This window comes from Branchiostoma lanceolatum, chromosome 12 (genome assembly GCF_035083965.1).
Source record: "Branchiostoma lanceolatum isolate klBraLanc5 chromosome 12, klBraLanc5.hap2, whole genome shotgun sequence".
Classification (NCBI taxonomy): domain Eukaryota; kingdom Metazoa; phylum Chordata; class Leptocardii; order Amphioxiformes; family Branchiostomatidae; genus Branchiostoma; species Branchiostoma lanceolatum.
This window is the reverse complement of record NC_089733.1, coordinates 13,780,266-13,789,298: the sequence shown is the minus strand read 5'-3', so window position 1 is coordinate 13,789,298 and position 9,033 is coordinate 13,780,266.

Sequence of the window (9,033 nt, the reverse complement as noted above, 5' to 3'; positions counted from 1 at the left end):
CTAGGAGACAGTTATCATCCATAGATATTGAGACTTTTAGCAGACATGTCTGTTTATATAGAAAAATAGATTGCTGATGATTTGTAAGACCTCTTAACCGCAATGACATTCCATTTCTCTCACCGACAAAGTAAGGGACACACCCAACACTTCAAACCTTGTTTTAGTTTTGCTAACCTCGGCCTTTCATCTTTGACAAATCAGTAGACGTTACGGAATTGTTTTCAGTCGTAAGATGACGTTATCCGGGTCCACCCATTCCCCAAAGCATTTATAAAAGAAGCGTTGACGTTTGACGAAATTAGGACACATTGGAACAGGTGTCAACGAAGCCACCACACTATGTATCAAAATACAGGTGTGGCTACTTTTCTGCCACTTATCATTACGTTACAATATTGGGCGATCCATGTATCTCAGTCAGCAATGTAGGCCAAAGAAGTGTCGTGAAATGATGAATGAGTTGTCAATTTGTATCTGTATGGCCGGTATAACCGCCCTTCAGCGTAACACACCAGCTTCACAGTCTGGTTATAGTACACTGAAGGAAATGTCAAGCCTAACCATTGAACATTTGGCTGGAAGTGCTGTTTAAAGCTGTCTAGCGAGGATGCTCTACTGTACTTGGTGGTTTTGTGTTTCTGAACAAATGTACTGATTTATTAGAAAAGCTACGTCTGTGTAACGTCATGGTGGTTTATATTCATTTAGTACTGGGTTTCCTTCTACTAAAAGTAGTCCAAATTCTCTGCCGTGATTTTGTACGCTGATTTTGTTATATTTGTTCACGATGTTATGGTATTTGCAATCATTTTTCTTTTATAATCTCTATGACAAATGTTGCGTAACAAACATATCTGTTCACGTTTTATAGAATTACAGTTACAATATATGTAAAAGTAAAGCTGGAGTCTACAACACTTCACATCCTATGGCCTACCCAATGGTTAAACAGAACTTCGCAGTTAGTTGTTATAGACCATCTTTGCGTCACTGTAATTGATGAACGGCTATCAGGAATAAATCATAAAAGGTCAGTCACAATAGTCTGATAATGATATATCATATATCACACGCTAGTTTTTATGAATGGTGGTCACGTGATCTATAAAACGACACGCAAACTCCATTGATAAAGAACAGGTGGTGAACGGGGGTACGTGACGTCATCAAAAATTAACGCGTTTAGGGCAAGGTTGCCTCAACGGGTGTTCCCTATGTTTTTTTTACAGGCTCGATAGTTAAACCTGTACAATCTAGCGAATACTCCTTCCTCTTTCTATGTTAGTTCTATGTTAGTGTGGACGTTTACTGCTATTGTGTTAGGAGTCACCGGGGATATAAAATTCTGCATTATAAGCCAAAAAGAACCGAAACGAAATATTTTAAAGATTTTTCTGAAATAAAAAGGCTTCTACAGCAATGTATATAGCTTCGTGGTCAATGGACATGTATGGGAGATTAAAGATGCTTTATTTCTGTTACGATTTCTTGTTCATAATCGTAATGTGTTGCTTGTCTATTTTCACTGTAGATAACTTGATTATCACGATTTGTATTTCTTTATTAGAAAGGTCTTGATGGAGTTGTACAAAATCACACTCATTATCTGATTTTTTAAAAGACGAGTATTTATCAGAAGATATCCAGTTAGTATCTGTATCTATATAGCCGGTATAACCGCCATTCGGCGTAACACACCAGCTTCGCAGGCACGCGGCGCAGCAGCAGCTGGTTATATTACGCCGAGCGACCTGTCACGTCTAACCTTCGCATATCTAACTGCATGCATTGTTTAAAGCTGTCTAATGAGGATGCTTCCACGGTACTTGGTTGCAACGAGTTCCACTCTACGATCGTTCTAGGAAAATACGAATTTTAGTAGCAAGCCGTGCGATATAACTGACCTCATGTCAACTCAGACGGAAATGCGACCGTTTTGATTGATCATCGATTAAAATATTAATGAATCGGGACTTCATCTCGAACTTCCGGAGGAAAGGGAAATGGGAATTCCCTGTCGTGTCAAGAGATGCACAGGTATGAAAGGGTTCATAACAAAGGCAATAAAGTGTCAAGGTCCTATGCATTTAAACATAACGGCCGTTTCTACCAGTTAAGTGAAGATGCCACACCGGCGAGACGACAGTCAAGTCCAGATTATGCAAGATGTACAAAATAACTGAATAAACTGGCGGACGTACTGACTGCTTAGTCTACCAGCTTCCGCGGGTCGCTGGGAAAATAGTAGAAATTGGCGAAATAGAGTCAATTGTATGAAGGGAGTCGGCTACTGAGAGAGGGTCAAATATGAATGTTACCCTCCATGGCCAAAGTCCCCCGGTATATGTTCTCCGTATAGCCGGCGCGGTTAGTCTGGTAGAGACTACTGACTACTAAGTATCTAATACCAGTTCGGAAAAGTGCAGAAATATTCATGACTTCAAGTACCAGAGTTGTCAACCCAACACTGAGGCAAATTGTAGGTCCGGTTGAACTCGTTATCACTAAGTGTAGTAGGAGCATCCTCTGCCTCGTCAGCTTTAGATATAGACAACTCTTGCAGCTAGATGCGCAAAGATCAGGTGAGACAGTTCGTTCAGTGTAATATAACCAACTGTCGCCGCATGTCTGCAGAGCTGATGTGTTATGCTGAAGAGCAGTTAGACCGGCTATACAGATCCTGATACAGGAGTACAGAACCAAGCTGCCAGAGGCTGTACGAACTCCAAGAGTCCGAAATTCAGATTTCAGAGATCCCTCGATGTTGTACATAAGCACAATGATCTACAAGGTCTTCTAATGATCTTTTCATGATCTTCCGAAGATCCATCGATTATCCTCCAATGATCTCCAATGCCTTTCGATGATCTTACAATGATCGTCAAGCTGCCAATAATCCCCAAATGATGCCTGAAGGATTGTGATTGTCTCCTCGATCTTTAGGTGATCTCCAAGGTCTTTCAACGATTTCCATGGTCTTCCAGTGACATTTCAATGATCTGAAGTACCAATACGTTTGGTCGCTCGTCGATTGCCAAACAGCAATCGCAGCATATATTCTTTGGCACTCTTAACTTGCCACTGTGCTTGACAATTCGCGCTTGGGGTTTGATGAAACTTGAATCGTCCCCTTTAACGTTCACATATTTTTTTCTTAACTGGATTTCCTCATGCATGTATTAACTGACTGTATCTTCTTGACAGATTCTCGCCTAGTCACGTATAACCAAGGCCTCTCGTGTGGTTTTGCGCATCATATGTGGTGATGTTAGAGTATAGTAGAACTATGCATGAGTGACTTTGAAGTCAATTAAGTCTACATTTAGTTCATTGTACTCTGTTACAGCTTGCTCAAAGCTATATTTAAAAAGGCTGGGAATACCTTACCAATGACAAGTAAGGAAGTAAGAGCAGCTTCAAGCCTACCGACATGGTTGGCTTGAAAACCATCCACTTGCCTGAAGCTGTTTTTGAGTGGTGCAAATGTCAGCATGGCAGTTATGTATGTACGGGATGAACGGCACGTATACATAGACTCGTGAAGAACTCCATATTTAGTCATTCCGTGAAATGTCGAAGGTTTTCCACGAAAATCGCAGGTGTGCGACACCTAATGGTTGCGTGGGTTTTATCTCTGCAAACGGTAGCGGTGGCTGCATTAGGCTGGGGTAATGGGGCGGTGTTTGTGGTGGGATTACTGATGGCCTGCCGTCTGACGGCGCTACGACAGGTCTGACGCACGGCAAACGTGTGCAGGTGTAACTAGACCCACCTGCGGACACATTATGCCAAAGTGCCATAGTCTTGATATATAAATCACCTGTACAAGTGCCGAAGACAGTTACATTTTGAATGAACTACGTACATCAATCCGCACTGCTTAATACTATGTATGCTGAGACGTTGTCTTTTCTTTGCACGAGCCGTTGTCTTTTTCTGTGTGTGTACTTTTTACTTACTCCTCCGTTCTTGCCAAAGCAAAAGAATCAACCTGAGGAAACGTATTGGTTTTACATTTCTCTAGATTCCACAAAATAGGAATTCGTCATATAACCACCATGGGAAACCCATCTTTGCGAAAATGTCTGGTTCGACGATTATTTTTCAAGAAGACCAAAGACAAACATTCCTTTCGGGAGTCGAACTCAGACAGCTTTGGAAGGCCATGAGCCGTTACGGAGCCTTTTTGATTACAAGTGGAATCTGTTTTCTCAAGCGCACGGGAATACCTTACTGCATGCTTCACATTTTGTCTTTCTTTGCCATTCTGACGCTGTGCATTCCCTCATCATGGGAGAGCTCTAGTCTAAAGCACTACAGACACAAAACACACAAAACCTCAGCAGCCGAGAATGAGAGACAGTAACAAACGTCTAAACGTGAAAACACGTCTGTGATTTTGTTTAGAAGATCAGAAGCTGTTTTCATTTTCTTCCCATGGTCTGGACTATGTCTTCCATCAGAGATAGGTATTTCCTTCTTTGATCATGTCTTCTTATCTTTTCATTCATTCAGTGGCTCATTACTTCAATTATGTCTCTGACCACCGTCCATATCCTTAAAGTCTTTTTAGTCAGCTTCTTTCTTCTCTAAGACGACACCGCGTAGACGCTCTCTCTGACGAAATGTCAACAACTCCTTAATCCCTTCGTTCTGCTTGTAGAATCTTTTTCTCTTTTGACTTTTAGTGTTGTTGTTGTTCTCTGAAGAGGAAAATGAATACCAAGACGATCGCGGGAATTTTGTTTGTTGTTGTTTTCTTTCTGTGGCTTCAGAACACCTTTACAACAACGGGGAGACGACCTAGCTACTACCTGGAAGGTCATCAAGCGACACCAGAATTGCCTGTGATTCATTTCAGATTCTCAGATAATCAAGTCATCCAAAATGCAACAGCCTCGTGGCTTATGTATGCACATGCCCTTATATTCCGCTAACATGCAGTGGATGTGTTATCAATGCAAGTTGTCAATGTTTTTTGTGTGGAGTGGAGCACAGAAATATCTGTGACGTACCTTACCCAAGGGCACAGCGTACACAAGGACCTGCAAATGATTTGAACCCAGAACCTCTAACTTACCTGACCACCACAAGGCTACCCGATGCCATCTCAGAAAACAATACCTTCTTCCACCTCACCTTTTGCAATTTGTGGAGTCAGCAGTCCGTTTAAGGTTACTGTCACTAAGGCACTGAGACTAGGGTTTTAAGGAGGGTGATTTTCCTTTAAGATCTGTGCGGCCCTTGGATTAAGACGACTCATGTTAAGATGTCAAGGCATGAGTCATTCTCTGACGTCACTATCGCCCAGGGACAAGGCGAGTGTACACTACTGGAGGTCAGTTGATCATGAATTCAGGCCGATGTCAATGACCTAACCCAATGAGAAGAACCACACGCGTTCAAATATATATTCTCAAGCAGTAGCTCTAGTCACCAGTAGATTCAATTGCTGGGTAAAGAAGTACTCATCATCATCATCATCATCATAAGTACTAGACATTGGATAAATGGGATACACTACTTTCCTAAAGAACAAGGCAAAAAACGTTCGTCGCCTAGATTCAACCATGTTTATCGATAAGATTAGAGGAGAGAAGAAATTCTACTGGCATATTGTTCAAACTATTTGGCCAATTTTAATCTTAATTATCAAAGAAATCTGCTGGGCGTTACTGAAGTATACACTCTGTCTTATATTTTTGCCTTATAAAATGCCACCTCACACCTAATCTCAATCGCCCAACTGCCCTGGCATCGTGGCTCAAGAGCTGCTTCTGTTTATGTTATACCCGACTTCTTCTGCAACTCTTCGTGTAGCTGTTTTCTTTCTCTCCAGACCACAGAAAAACACTGCGACCTGAAAACCGTCCAATGTTTACAAACTAAAGGTCGATTGTCTGATGAAGAACACTTTAGTCTTGAACATCACTTGTCACTTAAGGTTGTCGGAAGTTGAGTTGGCCACAAATCGACCATGCTATCTCTTAAGTTAAAGTGCAGGCTGCTATTTTCAGTACGACCCGCACTTGAGATAGCATCTCAGTGTGATTTACGACGCCTTGCTAGGCATGCGCGCCCCCTCTTATCCCCCTCCATCTGACCTCTGACCTCCCAACACATCATCCACTTTGTCTGTCAATCATGACTGACGTTAATAACGTCCCTCCGTTTCTCCTCTCACAACAGCGACATTGTTCTGCGAACTGGAAAAGTTTATTCGGCGCAAACAACTTGAGACCTTGGAGTCGCGGGGATTGTTGGTGCGGTGAAAGGGGCGGGTATCTCTACATCTCTTCCCTCACTTAGCCAGGGTCCACCATGTCTGTGGCCAGCTTCACCTGGGCGGCACTACAAAAGACTCTGACGTCACCGCGAAGCAATAAATGGCCTTCAGCGCTCTGCGGGAGAGGGAAACTGCTTTACGGTGTAGCTTACGGAGATTCGTTCTATACTTAAGGACTTTGTGATTTCTTCATCTATCTTACAACATAGAAAGCTGACAAGAGCTTTCGGAGAAATGTAGATGCAACATCAAAGCAGGGAAGGAAAGTCTTTTAAACTCAATACCTAGCTGTGGAGAAATGTCTTTAGTTATGCAACGATGTCCGTACGGTCAGCCGCACTAGTGAGGAGCCGCTTGAAAAAGTCGTTATTTTTCATCGCTACTCACTACTAGGGGGTTTGCTCCCTGCTGTGGTGCTTTCATAACTGTGTGGGCCAAGGGCTTTAGAAACGGAAATGCGCGCAGTCCTAGACACCAGATAGTGTGGGAAAGACTGACTCTCTATCTCACTATAATCATGGTTCTTTGTAAATGCTGTAATATATCGCTTAGAGCTTCGGTCAGGAAACTAGTACATGATGTGCATACATGTCTGCATACGCTGTAAAGATAACGTCTCTGGTCTGACTGGTTTTCTTAGCCTTACGTGTCTACAAGTAAGAGTGATTACCGAATGAATTGCGAGGTAATATTTGTTGAATGACGAAGTGAACACTTTGAATAGAGTGTATCAACAGAAATATCTAAATGTTTCGGTCGACATTTTGATAGTTATCACAAAGCAAAGAGAATGCACTTTTGTGTAAGGGGAGAAACAAGAAGTAAAAACACTATACCATTGAGTCCGTAGAAAAAAATAGGAATGCACTCGACATTTTTTCACCTGGTGCTTTAATGAAGGAACAAGTCAAGTACCTCATTTGTCATGTGTTTTTATCTGCGATTGTGGTTAAATGGTCTTTATCGTAAGCAACATCACATAAACACTTAGTTCGGACCCACCAAGTCTGCCAGTCGTCTCCCCCTGTCGCCAACCCTGGGTAATTCAACGTCAGGGCCGGACAATAAATGGCACAGGGCTGGCGACAGGCGGGACACTGGCGACGGCGCCGCGTACGTCCGAATACTTGTCTGCATGGTCGTCACTTAGGGCCTGGTCACATCCGCCGTACGAGCGTCGTACAGCCGCAAACTGAGGGCATATTGGATAGTCGTACTTGTGCCGTACAAATCAAATTCAACTGTCTTGTTATCGAAAAGGCTGTCTTAGATCCTTGTGGGTGGTTGGTTCTGTCGCAGCCTGTGTGAAATCAAAGTCCTACGACACCAAGATCGTACGACGATATATCTACGACGAATGTTGTTACAGACCGTCTAAAGATACTGAAAGAAGCTGTACGTGTCTTGACGGAATCGTGTGTCCTATTTTCCATTATTGTCGTGTCTCCTAGTCAAGAAGTCACAAACGTAGCTCTCACAGTTTGAGTAATCTCTAAGTAGGAACAGGGTCCGGCTCAGTATTTTTTGCGTCTGCTTGTCGCTGTTTGTAGGTTTTCTAGTAGTCGTTTAGCCGAAGGGCAACGACCGACTATCAGAAAGACAAAACGCTACAAAAACATGCCTAAAACACTACACCGGGGCCTACATCTGCACGGAGGTGGTGTCTGAGGAACATGCCGTCATTGGCGACGCACAAGTGGACTTGGGACTCATGTACGGCCCCGTCGCAAAGGCGAGGATCTTATCTGAAAAGAAGAACAAACTAACAAGTAAATACAAAATCTCTTAATTATACAAACTCGACCTTTTCTTTCTGCGCCATACTAGATGTATGAACAGTACAGCATAGTAAACAAGTATACAATCCATAGTCCGATTAGGTTTATAATTAGCACCTTTTTGTGTAAAAATGGTGAAAAATGCCTTAGAAGCAAATAATTCCCCAGAGGGTCTGTTATATGATTTATGAACCCGTTTTGGACCAATCAGAATCAAGGACACAAAGGTGAGGTGTAATAACCCCCTACCAGTCCTCCTTTATCAGAGGTTGTCAGTCACCTGCCCACTCGCCGCCTTGCCTTGAGATAAGCGCTGAAGGGCCCCATTCAGCCGGGGCTGGTAATATGATACGGCTTGCGTGTGTAATGTGATATGGTCGCCCGTCGCCGTGGGCGTGTCACGGGGTTATCGGGGATCACAGACATAGGTGTACACAGGGGTCGGCGGGGCAAGGACTGTTGGATAAACAACATATCGGCCACGCAAACTTGGTTGTACGGACGACATCCACGCGCGCGAGGATTTTCGCATGATGATCAAACGTTAGAACCTAGTCTCAACACATTTAGAATATACTGTGCATTCATTGGATTGCCAAGTTACCTTGACACTGGTGGTTTTCATCAGGAAGACTGATCCGCTGACACGTGATCTAATGGGCACATGGTGTCGATGTCCCATTGCTCACCAAAGGAAAAGAGAGCTCGATCCTTTCCAATGGCGATCAGACGATGCTTACATCCCGGTGATAGACAAGACGTCGTATTTTTGGGAGTCATTGTGGCACTATTTTCTAAGCAGAGGTTTCCGTCGGGAGGAGGCAGATGACCCCCCCCCCCCCCGCGGAAACCACTGTTTGGAGAGTATGTGGCATAGTGACTTCCAAAAATAAGATGTCTTATCTGTTTGTGTTTCTGACACAGTCTGGCCAAGATAGCAATGAAATACTGTTTTATGTCGTAATT